This window comes from Haplochromis burtoni, unplaced genomic scaffold (genome assembly GCF_018398535.1).
Source record: "Haplochromis burtoni strain Fernald_Lab_line unplaced genomic scaffold, NCSU_Asbu1 Contig_127, whole genome shotgun sequence".
Taxonomy (NCBI): domain Eukaryota; kingdom Metazoa; phylum Chordata; class Actinopteri; order Cichliformes; family Cichlidae; genus Haplochromis; species Haplochromis burtoni.
Window position 1 is genome coordinate 604,931 of NW_024582488.1, and position 16,560 is coordinate 621,490.

The 16,560-nt window shown below is 40.9% G+C and overlaps 1 protein-coding gene across 2 annotated transcripts in view; it reads left to right on the forward strand.

Moving 5' to 3' along the window:
- tspan9a (tetraspanin 9a) overlaps positions 1–16,560 on the forward strand; it is a 192,921-nt gene that overhangs the window by 49,489 nt on the left and 126,872 nt on the right. The window lies entirely within an intron of this gene.

Sequence of the window (16,560 nt, forward strand, 5' to 3'; positions counted from 1 at the left end):
TGTGTGTGTGTGTGTGTGTGTGTGTGTGTGTGTGTGAGAGAGAGACTGAATGATGTACCCTGCAGCTAGCAGTTCATTAAGTTGCATCAATGGATAAGGACAGCACATCTTACAACCTGCCATCCTGAGGGGATCTAGTCCTTTGGTTCCCTATGAGTGTTAGTGGGTTTGCACCTTAGATACCACACTGGAGTAGTGCTGCACACACGTACGTGTATGTGTGTGTTTGTGTGAGGAGTGTTATTGTTAGCCTCCCTGTTCTTCTCATTGGAACATACTGACTTGATATCCTGCCTGTCAACCATTTACATATTTATCTCCATAGTCAAACAGCGCCACATGCACCCGTGGCCACCGGAGACCTTGTGTCTTTAATTGGCTATTGATTGACTCTGGAAGACGATATATCACAACAAGGTTGAGCGAGTGGGAGTTAGCAGACACGTCGAGCGTGGAGGTGATGGTGCTACTCCGACTGTCAAATCTGTGACTGCATTATTTATACGTCTCTCATATTTATTTATATAGTAAGGATCGGTGATGCAATGCACAATAGAAAGATGGAAATACAGACTCCCTCTTGGACACAGTTTATTTGCATAGGTCGGTGTACATTGGTTCTGTTTAGAAGAATGGAGTACGTGAGCAGAGTCACTGTATATACTCAGAAAGGATGAGGTTTTCGTTTAACTCACTGAAAGCCTTCATTTATTTTTTATGTATGTGCAACTGTTTGCATGTGTGTGCTTGTGTTTCATGTTATATTGTAGAACACACTGTTAATGTGATATAATGATCCACTCTGTAACACGAATATAATTGGGAAAAACTGCAAATGCTTTAGTTTTCACCTGACAGCTGATATTACACGGCCTTCACTTTCACTTTCTCACGCTTTCCCTGCAATTCTGTATTAAAGCCCATTAGAATAATAGCGAGGATGAGTGAGTTCTAATTTTTCTGGTCATTTATGCTCGAGTGCAGCCAGATCTGGAAACTAATCACAGGCTTGCAAAAAAAAAGAAAAACTGCAAAAAGAAAAAAAATCCTAAAACTTTTCAATTCAATTTTAGTGACATAAATACACAAACTAATGCTAACTTGAGACTAAGATTCAATGTTTATGTGCTGATGTTATAATGATGTTTACATATGTAATACACGTTAAAGCTGGTATAGACAACAAAAGTCCATTATGGCTAAAGTACGTTGTCACGGGAGACGTTGACCAATTGCAGATCTTTTCAAATCAGAACAGGACTCTGTTTTCAAACCACACGCCCCCCACTTGTAGAGCTCTACCAAAAAGGTAAATGGCACTAGAGCATAAGGTTTCAGTCACTATTCACGTCACAGTGTCCGTTCCAAATAAAAGCTGTTGTCGACTCCTACCTTGTCAGTAGGACTCCGGCATGTTTTGATTTGGCAAAGTTTTACACTGGATGCTCTTCCTGACACAACCCCAGATGGATTTGTGTCTCTGTGTGGTTCAGGTCCAACCCATCAGTTGCTAAGCAAATCTGTAAACCTCTATACTAAGATGTCAGTCACAAAGGTTAAAGAGCCACCCTGTCACATAAACAGATACACCATTTCCTGGTTGTTTCTCCAACCTGTTTACTTTGTTTGGCTGGTTCATCTATCCAGACTGCTTAATATATCCACCCAACAGAGCCATGGGAATCCATCGCTCCGTCATCCTGCAGCCATGCTGCTCCTGTAGGCCAGGTATTGCATCCTAGGAATGTCCCCTCCTGCTGTGCTGCAAACATCCAGGTCCTGTTCCTGCAAATGCCATCCGATTCAAACAGGCTTTGATGCTGTCCTTGCACGTGAATGCTTGTGTGCGTCGAGTGTGTGTACATTGCTCTGTGAATGCTGACAGGCTGCCAGCTTGGGTATTGATCTGCAGCCGTTCCGGCTGGGGCCCAAAGGCCAGGCCGTATCATCTGTCAGTCACTGAGAAGGGCATTACAGCCGTACTGATCTTAGATCACAAATCCCACTCAAAGATAGAGAGGAGAAGGGGGTGGTGATGACGGCGGGCGTGACAGTGAGAGAAGAACGGCAGAAAGACGGTAAAATTGTGATATAAGAGATATGAATGTTACTGTGTGTGTGTCTGTTGCCATTTCTGTTCTGTGTTAAGGCTGCCCTCAATTCACTCCTCCACAGTCTTTGTTGGTTGAGACAAACAGATCTGCTTTAATGACCCGTGGGTGAAGACGAGCCTAAGCTCCTGACCTTTTCACCTTTGCGACCACCCACATGCTTTATCCATCCACACGCACACTTTGTCGCTGTCTCACCAAAGTGTCAGCACAATTACACAGTGCTCAGAGCACAGCACTGATACACCTCGACTAATTTACGTGCACTTCAATAGCCATATACACATAATACACATTTACTTATTGCCCCAGGGACAAATAATAAACCATAATTATGTGTGGAAGATATCACAGCTGTGTTCATAATGGCTGTAAAATGACTTCAAAGGTTACAATATCAGTTGAGAGATAAGGGTGTGTATTAAGCTCATTTTTGTGTCTTTTTCTTTCGTAAGACTTTAAGTCCCTGCGCTGTTTTGATCTTTTCCTAAATTCTGTTTTCTGTGGCTCCCTCAGTGTTCGCTTGCCGCTGGTATAAAATCTATCCATTATAATCGTGACTCGGATTAGTTTTGATTTCAAGTTGTCTGAAAGGCACCGAGCCCTGTGTGGGTTTTGTTTTGTAAGAGATAGACATCGCTGATTGTATTGACGAAATCCAAGGTCGCCACAACTAGTCTTGCATGACTCCGCTCCGCCGTGCTCCTTCACGGTGATTATTCCATTACTCTAAATCTTCTAAATCTGTTCCCACCACACATTTAGCACGCTGATGGGTCTCTGTGTGCCTTCAGTTTAAACGTTTCATGACAGCAGCCTAAGAATGTGGGAGCTGCTGCAACTCGTAAAGCAGGAGTGCCCATAATGGATAGACAGAGGCCCATTTGGATTTGTTTATCTGTTACCTTTTTATCCCTTTTAATGGACAATTGACCCGTCTCTGCACCGTCATAGTGCATTTTGTGCTGGGCTCAGCTGATGAATGTAAATCAGTGTTTAAATGTTGATATCTTTGCACAATCACTTTCATTTTGGTAAGCTGCTGTGTGGCTGCGTTACAAGAGATACTAGTTCCATTTGAGCTGGCACGTTATTCTTAATGAAGTAAAGCTTTTTCTAGAAATCACGGTGTTTAAAATTTTATTAGTTGGCAGGTCAATTTTATTCTAAACTACAAATACAAATTTTATTTGTCACATACACAGTACAACATATAGTGAACATGCAGTGAAATGCTTGTGTCCTGAACTGAACTGAACTGTGGACAGGGAAACGTTCAAGAAGTACGATCCGTTCGGCACTGCTAAAACTTCAGCAAACAATCATCATGTTGTGGAATCCTTAAGCGTAATGCTTTTTATTGTTGTGATATCAATTATGAACTAACCCATTCCAAAATGTCAATGTATGCCCAAACTGACATTTATCAAGTGCCTCTGTGGTGTGACATCAACTTTGAGCTGACTAAATATTTAAAGGTGGTTTGATGAAGAGCTAACAGGCTTTAAATGCATCCATGCATCCAGGGCAGGGCAGGGTCTGGGGACTGGGTCTATCCCAGTTTCCATCAGGTGAGAGGCAAAGTACGCCCTGGACAGTTGGCCAGTCTGTCGCTTGGCTGACAAGACTTTAAATTCAACAGTTTTTAGTCCTATTGCCAGATTTATCAAACACCTATGCAGTCTTCCTCTGCAAACATTTATGAAGGAATGTTTTTCCCGAAGAGCTCGCTGAATTCGATTGTGCTGTCAGTTCATGAAATGTCTTCCCTCCTACTAGATATTCTACAGTCAAGTGTGAGTGGCATCATTGCAAAGTGGAAGTGTTTAAGGAACACAGAAACTCAGCCATGAAGTCAAAGACCACACAGAGTTATAGTACTGAGACACTGGCTGCTAAGACACATAGTATGAGAAATTTTCCAACAGTCTGCTGACTCAGTAACTGCCGAATCTCAAACCTCCTGTGGCATTAACATCAGCTCAGAACTGTGTGCTGCAAGCTTCAAAGCATTGCTGAACAGCTCTGTAGATGTCATATGAAGGTGACCCACCACTTTTGTCTGTACGCTGTGGGTTTTTTGTTTTTTTTTTTGGTGCTTTCCTGTTATATATTTTGTTTCCCCGCTAACGTGGAAGCTGGTCAACAAAACGAACGAAGGATCTGTTGAACTTTAGTTCAGTTTTGGAAGATTAAGGTGTTTTGCATGACTCATTGTTTTCCATAGCTCATGTAAATGATTTTTCAAGTGATGGATGTGGCTGTATGCTGTAATTCAATATATTCCTACTGTATACGCCATCCTAATAACACTTCATGAGACAACTGAATGTGCATTAGCCTGCATGCCTATAATCACACGGAGTTTGTATTTTATATTCTTTGCACCTAGTTTAGTTTACATATCATCTCATGGCAGTCTATAATTCTTGTTTCCTGCTGTTCTACCTAATCATCTAATTAGCTGTAATAAAGGATGTGCTGCAAAATAATTCTTCCAGATAACATCTGTGCTTTTGCGGGAAAAAAAAAAAAAGAATAACGAAAGGTCAATTTCTTTTGAAGCATATAACACATTTACACACAGAGTTACTGAATCAAAACCAGCTCTCGCTGGGAGATATCGACTGAAAACAATCCTAAAATGAGCTAGAACATTTTGTAAGAGCTTCACTAACCACTGAGGGATCAACAGAGATGACACAAATAGTCTTATTTGTTACAGACACACATGAGCATTGATTGAAGAGCACAGTATACCTTATAACATTATTTAAAACCCACTGAAGCTTTTTTGGGGGGACACATCGAACAGAGTGAAAATCAAGATTTTTATTTCTCCATCACTGAGTATGATTTTTACACTTCATCACAATTTGGTTTTATAATGTGCTTGCTCATAAAATGTGTTTGAAAAAACATGTGGGTTGAATAGAGACCAGTTTTTAGGAGGCATCTCTAAAGCAATTAGTCGAGCAACATCTTGATACAGAAGCAAGCAGATCAACTCATTAGTGAAAAAATATCACAAAAGCAAGTGCTTGAAACAAGCTAATTAAAATTTAAAGTAAAAAAGTGAAAATCTTTCATCTTGGTTTTATCCCACTTCTCTTAAGCAAAATATATATCAAGACCTAATCTATCAGAGCTAGGCAACTGAGAGATTATAACTGGAAACCTAATTAGTTGCAGTTGATATAACATCAGCTCGATGTGGAGCTAAAGTCAGTATCAGCACCATGAAGCCCTGTGCAGGAAAAGAAGCGGATGGGAGGAAAAAGGAGACAGTCATCAGATCTTCCAAATGAAACCTTCTCAGAGTGCAACCTGTTCCTCATTTGTCCAAATGTGTGTTGATGTTTTCCTCCTAATAGACATCATTAAGAAACAGCGTTTTCTTTAATACTGTAATGATGACTGCTTATCTACTCCTGTGTTCCTCTGTGCCACATTAAAAGTCGATCTCACTATGGCACAGAGGGCTTTATATGACTTTATAGATGACTGTATATGGCAGTGCAGAGGAGTAGCTGTGTGTGTTTGTGAAAGAGGAGGAGGAGAAATTTCATGGTGTCCAAACAGATCTGTGTGTCACCATGGTGAGGTGACGGGGCAGTCGCCACGGAGTCTGTGTGTATGTGCGCGCGTGTGTGTGTGATGCAGAGTGGTGTTTAATGGCTGGAAGGTTGAGTAAGGATTAATGTGAGATTTCAACCCAATGGGCCAGGGTATTTTTTTTTCTGTCAAGGCCTAATGGCATGTGTGTGTATTTGTGTGTGTCTGCTAGAACATGTGACCATTCATCCTTTACAATATGATTCATGTCACTTCCCTGTAGCTGCGGGCCAGTCTACATGAAAAGCTTTTACTCCATGTTCCTTTTCCTTCCTGTTTCCTTTCCGGATTGTCATATCCACCCTAATCCTTTGACAATAGAAACCATATTCATAAATTTATCCTTTTGCTGGCACAAGCATCATCATTGTATCTAAATGTAATATTCAGTTTAGCTGATATAATCTTTTTTTTATCAAATTCCATCCTGGAGAGAATGTTGACACTGTCCTGATTTGATATGCTGAAATTCTTTTAAACAACAGATTATGTGGTGTTATAGGTCTATGTCTGGTTTAATCTCTCCCTGCTTTGGAACTGTCTTTGTGTGTGTGTGTGTGTGTGTGTGTGTGTGTGTGTGTTGGGGTAGATTTGGAGCTACCGTGCTCTGAATCCCAGAGGGCTTCATACAGCACATGCAGATAGGCAGATGGGATGTTTTTAGTGATCCTGTTGAATATCATCACTAATGCCAGGGATGATCTGAGATCAGGGGTAACCTTTCACCTCAGAACCAGTCTGCGACAAAAGGAGGCTGACCTGGTTACTGTATTAGTTGTATTTAAAGGAAGCACATGACAGTCTATATAACTTGAGTGCTGTTATGAGTAGAAGATGTCCTCCTGGAGTTTGCAAATACATATTTAGTACCTATTGAAAGTGTTTTCCCTACAAGAAGATTCATAATTAATTTTGTTTTTTAAGTATTCTTACTTATTTCATTATATAGTAAAGGCATTTATACTTGGGCTGGAAGAAGATTAATGGTTACGACAAAATTTTATGGTTAAAGTTAGAGAAAGAAATGCAGGAGTCACAGTTATTGCTTACAGCATCATTTCAGAGACACATCAGTTGCATATTCACCCATACTGCACAAACTGATGCAAAGATGAATCTGCAGGAGTTGCAAGTTTATAATCTTGAGCAGAAAATCTGTGTTATCCTGAGGCCAAATATGATCCTGATAAATTATGAACGGAGTCAGCGGCTGAGCTACCCAAAACACGCAAAAACACTCTGTTTGGTATGTCTGCTTCTTGCTATCTTACAGGTAATTTTTACACAGCTGGTAAATTGGCTATTGAACGTCTACAAATGTGATTTGTAGTTATTTATGTTTTTTAAATACTGCAAGAGTAAGGTAATCAAGTCCTTATGCCAAGGCTGGAAATTAGGGGTCTGTTTTGGAGGTTGGTGCAGGACCATCATATAGAATACGGATGTGTTTCCTCAGGATATGGTATATCCCCGTCTAATGCCTGATATTGGCCTACACAGAGTCACAGACTCTCTTCCAAGTATGACTCGTAGGTAGGGATGGGTACCGGTATCCGGTGCCATCATGGCACCGGTTCTGTCATAAACGGTAGTAACCAGACCGAAAAGCAGCGCACATTTCGGTGCTTTATTTCGGTGCTTTTTTTTCCTGAGCTGTGATACACTTTAGATTCTAGCCAATCATTTTACGTTTCCGAGGATAGTAGGCGGGCCCAGGTACGTACGTTCTTTTAGAGCAGAGCTACAGATTAAAAATGCCCAAGGCGAAGCGGTCAAAAGTCTGGCTGTACTTCACAGCAAAAGATGCAAACTCAGCAGCAACAAGTGCTTTAAGCTGATACTGTGATACTGTCAAAGGAGGTAACACCTCGAATCTGATGAAACACCTGGCGACGCATAGCGTTTTGTTAAAAGCCGAGAAATGCGCCGTATTTGATAGCTTGCTGCGAGACCTCACACCGAGCACATCTACTGCGGGTGTGGTGCCTGTTATCGACCCGGAGTTAGCAACATCCCCCAAGAACCCGAAGAGGAGAGTCCTGGCCCCTAGCCCTGCCAGTGTAGCAGAAATGATGAGGATGATGATGCAGCAGCAGCTGTTCTTCTCTGCGTGAGTAGCTTATGTTGTTCGTGTGTAATTTACGTTGAGTAGGCTAACCACGTTATTACATTAATGCATGTAAGGTGAACTAGCAAACATCACATAGCTACATGCGGCTGTCTTCTTGTTTGATGGCAGATACTCCCTTCACCCTGGCCAAAAAGGCTAAAATGACCAAAGAAAAAGTGGAAAACAGTTAAACATGAGAGGTTTTTGGACAAAGTTTGTGTTCTCCATTCTTTAAGCACCGGTTCGAGCACTGTTTAAGCACCAGCACCGGTTTGGCACCGGTATCGGATCAAACCTAAACAATACCCATCCCTACTCGTGTCTGTCAGGCTCGTTCGGCTGTAGGGATTTTCTCTCTGTTTAGGAAAAAGGAGATTATCTTCAATGTATGTTTGCTTTGTGTCTTCTGTCGCTGCCCATTAGCCGCTGCAGTATATAAACATGTTTATATTACAGAACATATGAATTATGTTTTGTATGTTTTTACGTCTCTTCTGGCCCCATGAGAGAGAAAACAGCGATGAGGCTAAGGTATGATGCTTGTCCCTAGCAAGGCTTCTTTTGTCTGAAGATCATCTACTACCCAAGCCTTAAGAGGATTACAGCGTTATGACACTGAAGTGGAAGCACAGTTATTATCTCCTTCTGACAACAAAGCTTCATTCCTCCACATAAGCAGACTACGAGCGCCTATGCATTACTGAGCACATATGTCACAAGAACCCGGTGCTTACGGTTCACCGCAGCCTCACCTTGCCTGTGATGTTTGATTTACGATCCATCTAAACTGATTTCTGTGCTGTGCAATCAGTGCTAGTCATGTGTTTAGCATTCAGATATTTTGTTATTTAGATTTACGATGAAGCCACTGTTCCAAAGCCACCGCTCCATCTCTCCAGTGCACAACACATGAAGGTTCTTCTACCTCGTGTGTTTCTGTCACCTCTGTGTCCAACGTGCACACAGATACATTTGTTTGTGTTCGTGCAACCTTAGCGAGAAAAACAGGGAAGGTTTTTAAAGGGATATTAAAAAATGGTAGTGCACAAGTAAAAATGAATTGAAAAATGAAAGAGGCACGAGAAGGACAACCAGGTGGTGAGTTTGAGACTTTCCTCTACGTTTTGTGTACATGTCTGTACTCCAAATTGCCACGAGCTGCTACATAAATTGGAATGGAAACCACAGCTGGCCGTGATAAATCCCCTCTGATTTCTTTGTGGGAGAAGTTAGGAGGGGGTGATTTTTTTTTTTTTAAATCATACATTGCAGTTTTCCATGTGGACTTATAAGTTTCTACTTTCATATAACACCACTATTTGGCTCATGGCTTTCGAAAAAAAGGGTAGGGTGGGGAGAGGGGGAAAAAACCCCCGGTATTTCTATAAATAATGGTTTGGTTTCTCCTTGGCAACCTTCGAGGCTGAGCACCTGGCATGTAGCACACCCTAAAGTGTCTTTAGAATTTATCTGGTCCTGCACCCAACAGTATTCATCACAATGTAAAACACTGTGCCTCTGCAATACATCATAATCGGGCCACAGGGCCACCGTAAATCAAAAGTACAATGCCCTTGACGTCTGCACTTGGCCCATAAAACAGCATTTTTCTCTTCGTGCCCAGTGGATGGTGTGAGATCCGTGCTGACCATCCTGTGTGTGTGCGTGCATGTTTTGATGTGCCGTGTCTATATGGGAAGCTATAGGGAGTTTTGAGTGGAGTCCTGGATAATAAGCCTGCATTGTCTGTGTCTACATCTGTCTGAAACCTGACTGAACAGTGATTTATGATCTCTACCGGCTCAGTGACTTTAGTCCAGATTCGGTCTGTGAGCTGTACAGTCAGTTATACTCTTCTACCAGGAGTATTTACATGTCACAGTTTCTGCCAGTATATTTAAGCCTGGTGGTCTGTTAGGCCAAAGCCGACCCCCCATGCCAGGTCTGTGCTCCAGGGATTTTACATTTTTTAAACTGTTAAATCAGCTGAGCTATACAAGTAAGAACCAGGCAAATGTTATGAGTGAACATTGTTTTTTTCCTGCTCAGTTATGTCCACAAATCAAGGTTGGCTAAATCATTTATATCCATATGTAAACAAAGTTGAATATGATTCAGTGCTTTCCTGCCGCTGTAAATATAAACACATTACTTGCATTACTTTCCAACATCACAAGTTGGAAATGACTCCCTTTCCTCCCTTCACACAGAAGGAGAAAGCGAACCTATAACAGGCCTCTTCTGTCTGTGCCACCACGCCACACAGTTAGCACTGTTATAGTGGCTGTATAGTGCTGAATGAGTCATGTGCGACATTAAATTCTGCCGCAGCTCCTCTGGCAGAAACCTTTCAGGCGGTCAGATGTGTCTGTGATATTTAAATTGACGAGGCACGTGAGCAGATGTGTGCCAAATTCATTTTTGATGCAGGATAAGGGATTCATTTTAGCAGAAGTCTATTGCTGTATTAGCATTTAAGAGTGTAGAGAAAATGAATTTAACTTTTCGATTGACTTAACAGCAGGAAAACGATGGTGGTGGTCACATGTGTCCAGCTGGTTTCCACATATGTGCCTGTGCCTGCTGCACATCTAAGAGCAATTTATTCTCATCTCCTTTAATTTCCTGTTCTGTTTAAATATCTTGACTGAAATTTATAGTTTATGAATTCATGTTTTAGCACAGCAGGGCTTTTACCTTTAAGGAGAGTCAAAAGGTTTGGTTCTTTTGCGCTGTTTAATGAAACAGGAAGCATGAGTTAATTTTAAAACACACACAAAACGGAATATTCTCAGTATGCCGTGTCATTTGTATGCTTGGCGAGAGTTTGTTCTCTCTCTGGGGATTACAGAATAACTTCCACTAAACTCCTGTAGTTGTTGTCAGCCTGCTGAATAGCCCACAGAAGTACAAGCAGCTGAAAATCTGCAACAAGCAGAGGGTGCAGGAGCTTTGGCAGTGGATTAAACACAAAGCCTTGGGCACGCGGAATAAACTGCTCTAAATTGATTTGGGCCATGCTGTTTTTACTGAGAATGTTGCTAATTGCTTTTCATTAATGCAGTTCCATTGCCTATGTACTTGGTAATAGTTCAATAAACCTCTTTTAGACACAAAGCTGATTCATTCGCTTAAAAATGCTGTTAGTAGTACCAGTTAAGAGGGTGTGTACACATTCAGCTGGTATAGCACTTCACTGATTCCAAGGTTGATTGTGCTGTTTTTGGCGTAACTACCCCGTGCTTTAGCAGCAGTACAGAGACATCAGTACAGGCAGAACTAAGAGGGGAAATCAGCTAGTTCACAGGGATAGCTGTTCACTAACAACGCTTGGATTTGGACCTCAGAAAATAACATTTTCAGATTGATTTTTAAGGTTATTTTGAGAAGGATTGTTCCAAAGCACCAACATTTAACTATTAAACACAGATATAATACTGTCTGTTCGGCTTCTCATTCATAAAAACGTTTCAGACGACCACATAAAAGTTTAGCTGTTGTAAATCTGGGTGTGAAAACAAATTTAGCGTCAAGTGTGTTTTACCAATTGGAAAAATGAAAAACAGAGTGAGGGCTGCATCATTAAAGCAACGATGTGCTGTGACGGAAATAAAAGGGGAATAACAGACAGTGTTCAGCAGGGGATTTTACACTGCTGGGAACTACACAGCACGATCACCTGCAGTGTTGTGTGGAAAAACTGTAAGGCAGCGATTTGAGTGAGAAGATTATCTTGGAACAACAGAAGTGCTGAAGTTTGCCTGTCAATAAAATAGTGCATTGGTATGCGTTGATTATAAAGATGCGGGTGATCTGAGTAGGGCTGATTTTGGAGCTTTATGTTTAATTTATTCCTGTAATTATTTGGTGAAGGCTGCGAGGAATATTATCTGTCTTTGCAGAAATGTTGTTGGGAAAACTAATTTTGACCTGATAATGGCATTAAATGTTCACCTAAAGCAGTGCAGGTCTTCTTAATGAGGGCCCTCAATCTACCTAATACTTGTAAAAACACTCAAAACGTCACGGTGGCACTCGAGGGAAACCAGATCTCTCCTCACAGGATTGATCCTCTGAGGACCATGAATGGCTGTAAAAGTTTAATGGCAAAACATCAAATATTTGTTAAGCTATATCGGTGTATGCCATGAAAATCCAAGCAGGAGAAGGCGACCGTGGCTCAGGAGTTGGGAGTTCGTCTTGTTCGCCTTGTAATCGGAAGGTTGCTGGTTCGAGCCCCGGCTCGGACAGTCTTGGTCGTTGTGTCCTTGGGCAAGACACTTCACCTACCGCCTACTGGTGTTGGCCAGAAGGGCCGATGGCGCAATATGGCAGCCTCGCTTCTGTCAGTCTGCCCCAGGGCAGCTGTGGCTACAACTGTAGCTGCCTCCACCAGTGTGAATGGGTGGATGACTGGGTGTGTAAAGCGCTTTGGGGTCCCTAGGTGGGACTAGTAAAAGCGCTATACAAATACAGGCCATTTACCATTACTGGCATGAACAAGTCTCAAGCTTAACTCTCTAAATATGAGTTGACATCAAGCATGACCTGTGACTTCTTGGATATATGTGATTACATACATCCAAACAACCAGTCAGGTATTAGCTAGAGCAAAATGTAGAAAATGGAGGTAAAATATCTAACATGTAGTTTTTGCCGTATCAGAAATGCAATGTCAAAGAAACTTGTCAAAACTTTATATGTTGACAATTTAGAGATGTTGTATATCTATTATATAATCTAGGGCTGCACAGTGAATCAATCCCAATCTTGGTTTCCCACAACTAAATGAGCATGATCTAGAGATGTTTACAGTGCATGCCAAAAGCAAATCAAGCTCTCTTTAAATCAGGAGTGTTTGTCTGCATGTGTCGACTGTTCTGTTCTGTTTTCTTTGTATCATTGTGGGGTCTTTACCTTAGAATACAAAGCACACTGGGACAACTGTTGTTTTGATTTGGTGCTATATAAATAAAACTGAATTGAATTGAAATGAATTGTTCCCTGCACTGCGCACCGTTACGTTTCCTGGATGTCATCTAAGTAAAACTACGTTAAACGATACATATACAACAAAATTCAGATGTCGGGCTCAGCAGAAGGTGAAGAGCTGATCCCTCAAAATGGATCATCATCCGTTGTTTGGAAATACTTTGATTGGATTGGGAAGCGATGTTACCCATGAAGAAATCATAGATAAAGAAGTCATGCATGTCTGTACCACCAAGCAGCACCACTAACTTATTTATCTGCAGGAAAAGACACTACAAACTGCAGTATAGTTAATGCATGAAGGCCAAGAAAAACAGTGCAAATCATCCAACAACTCAGACATCCATGAACCTGAGCCTCATCGTTGTGTTCATTCAGCTCGCAAAGATGATGCAGTTGCATTCTCTTTGTCCAAAGACGTCTGTCCACTAAATACAGCGACCATTAAATGTTTCAGGATAATTGTCAACATACTGAACAACAGAGATGTTTTTCACGACGCACAGGTGTAAAGATCTGTGTTGTGTGTAAAAGGAGAAGGCTAACACAGCTGCAAAGTAGTTTACTACAAATTTTATTCACATCACTCATGCAGGTATAAGTGATGCATGTGATGAAACACTTTTAATGGTCATTTATTTAGAGAAAAAAAGAGTCATTTGTTTTAAAATATTCCTCATTAAAATGAGCATTTTACTTGGACAGATTGTACCTGGCTTCTTCTAACAGTCCTTCTCTGGGCATCGATTAAACCTCTAAAAACTCATCTCTCTTCATCAAAATAACATATTTAGTGATTTCTTTTCTCATAAAATTAATCCCTTGGCCTAAATGTAACTCTGCATTCCTCATTTAGCATTGCAAGGATCTATAAAAAATGAAATGTGAAAATTAACTGACATGTTCTCTGGCTGAACAGTTTTGCTAAGAAGATAAAGGAAAACTATTCTTCACTTTTTAAAACAGGAGGAGGTATCATTCTGTCAGAGGAGAGAAAAGGACATAGAAAGGCCTCCTAGGTCTAAAACTATCAAATAAAGCTTTTATAAGGATTAACACCTGTCAGGAAGCCTTTTATCCACAGTAATTTAGTAATTATATATATTAAATATTGATATTTTTATTCTAAGAGGAAAAAAATTGACAGTACAAACCTTGGTCCCTGAGGTCATGTGACCAGGGCTTGCTTGCTGTCCAGCACACGAGGCTGAAAACAAAAGGCGACAAAGCTTCTGGAACTGTGGCCCCCAGATTGTGGAACTCTCTCCCTTTGAGCCTGAGATCTGTGGACTCAGTGGTCGCTTTTAAAAAAACAGCTAAAACCCATCTTTTTAAACTTGCTTTTAGTTGATTTTTATTTTTAGGTTTTAGCTTCTTTGAAGCACTTTGTGATTTTTATCTTGAAAGGTGCTGTATAAATAAAGTTTTACTTTTACTTTTACTATTCGCAAGTTAAAAATATAAAGATATCTAACTGTATTTTATATTCTGCTAGCAAATGTGAGCTGATGGATCATTTCAGGCAACAAAAAAGGCAAAACCCACAGGCTGTATTTGGAGGTGTTTCACACAGCAAAAGGACAAAAAAGGCCAAGGTCACTATATCTGTATATTACTGCTTCACATTTGGCCCAAATGCAATCATGAAAAAGCTTTTTTGCATGAACTTTGGCCTGTGAGTGCCAGCGATAGGGTTTTTAATCAGGGCACGTGATTTTATGATTACCGTCCTGACGTAGAGAGACTTGCAACAAACAGGAAAAAACAGTGCGTCTGTAATCCTCTGCATGCTCAAGCTTTATGAACAAACACTATCCTACAAGTGGTTGCAGCATGACGCTCAGTATTTATGTTTGTCGAGTGTCTTCCACGAGTAATTACTTTACTGTCTTCCACCCCAACACTGAGCTTTTGGTGGAGCACAGAGCTCTTACGATTCCACACTGTGTTTTCTACGTTTTGACCACCTACCAGCTCCCCTCCCGCAGTAAACTCACCCCACACATACACACCTGCTCTCCTCTCAGTGCTCTCAGCAGGCCTGCTGCCAGTCTCCTCAGCAGTCAGCCAATCAGTCCGTGCTCTGTAGTTTAGATCAGACGGTGCTCCCCTCATTGGCTGACTCAGAAGCAGGCAGCCAGGCTCGCAGCAGTGTTTGGAGAGAGTGGTCCTCAATTGTTTTGTTGTAGAATCAAGCATCCTGTATTCAGGGCAGGGCTGTTTCATTAGTTTAATGCTTCACCAGGTTAGAGGCTTCATTAGCTAAATGTACCCTTTCTTCTCTAATCAGATCAGCAAAATCAGATCAGCCTGAATCATCAAACACTATTTTTGTATAGTAGATCACCTGCAGTATCAAATACTGGAAGTAGCGTGGTTCTCTGAGATTTTTTTGAAAACTCTTTCTGGGTTTCAGATTCCATTTTTCCCACATCTCCCTCTTTCCCATCTTCTCATTCAAAGGTGTACAGTTATTGCTTTTCCCCCAAAAAGATTGTGCATGCCAAATATGTCAAAAATGGCTTTTTTTCTGCACTCCTGTTCACTTTGCATTCTGTACGTCTCTACTTCTGTTTGTCAGTGTTTGTGTGTTTCCTTTTCCCTGTTTTCTCATTCATTCCTGCCCAGTGCTGCAGTCATGGCGAGGAATGAATCCACAATTTGGCTCGCAGTATTTCTCAAAGGACTCTGAGGAGAAAACTCAATCTTTGTGGTTAATTCTAAAAAGACAACTAAGGACTTGTGTGAACGTAGCCTGCAAAAGTCAGCAGATAACCATTTTCTGCATCAATCCAGGATTTTAACATCGCTGTTGGTGTTTGGTGACTGATGATTTGTGAACATTGTGCAACTAAGATGAAATGAATAACTCTATTCTGCTACCAAAAAAGGGGGGAAAGTCTTAAATTTTTATAAGCTACATCGGCTGTAGCTCTTTCTAGACCCTCTTTATCACTCTAATGTTGAGCCCATGGGTATTCTTGAACCTCTGACCTCAATTCATACTGCTTTTCTTTTCGCAGGCTGCCTTCTTCCTCTGGTGCGATGGAGGTGAAGCAAATTGATAAGATGTCCTGATAGTTAATTTGGTAATGTTGCCGGCTGTTCATTTTTGCCAGGCAAAAATGGATTTCTGAGGCTTTTTTGTTGCTGTCTTTTCACTGCACTGCCCTTAAAAATGTAGTGCAGTGTAGATTCTTCCTATTTCTTTGTCTACGAGTGTACAGCACGGCAATATTTCCATGCTTCTCCATGTCTTTCTGTCAGCGTTTTTTTTTTTCAGTAAATAGTAACTGATTTCACGGTAGAGGTTCAATCTAATCAGTCCAGACATTAAACTGTCTTATATTTCCTGCTGTCCAAGAAATAATGAATTCTTTGCAAGGCTGATGATTAAACAGAGTACCTGACACACATGAGAGAGAAGCGATAGCACAGTAGCATGAACACTGCAATAAACCACATAAAAAAGGAGGAAACATTACATTCTATTTGCATAGTAATTCATTTTTGCTCTCTCTCAAAACTCACAAGTGTTTCTACTTAATCAGAAACTGATAAATAAGTAATAGGAACTAAGCCTGCTTTCTCTGCTCTTTGGGGAACTGGCATGGTTTTGAGTGCTTCATAAACCGAGTATGTTGGACTATCGTGAATTGCTATGATTTACTTTTTTGATTGTTAGTAAAATAGCCTTTTTGTTAGGGCTGCACGATTAATCGTTAGAAAATC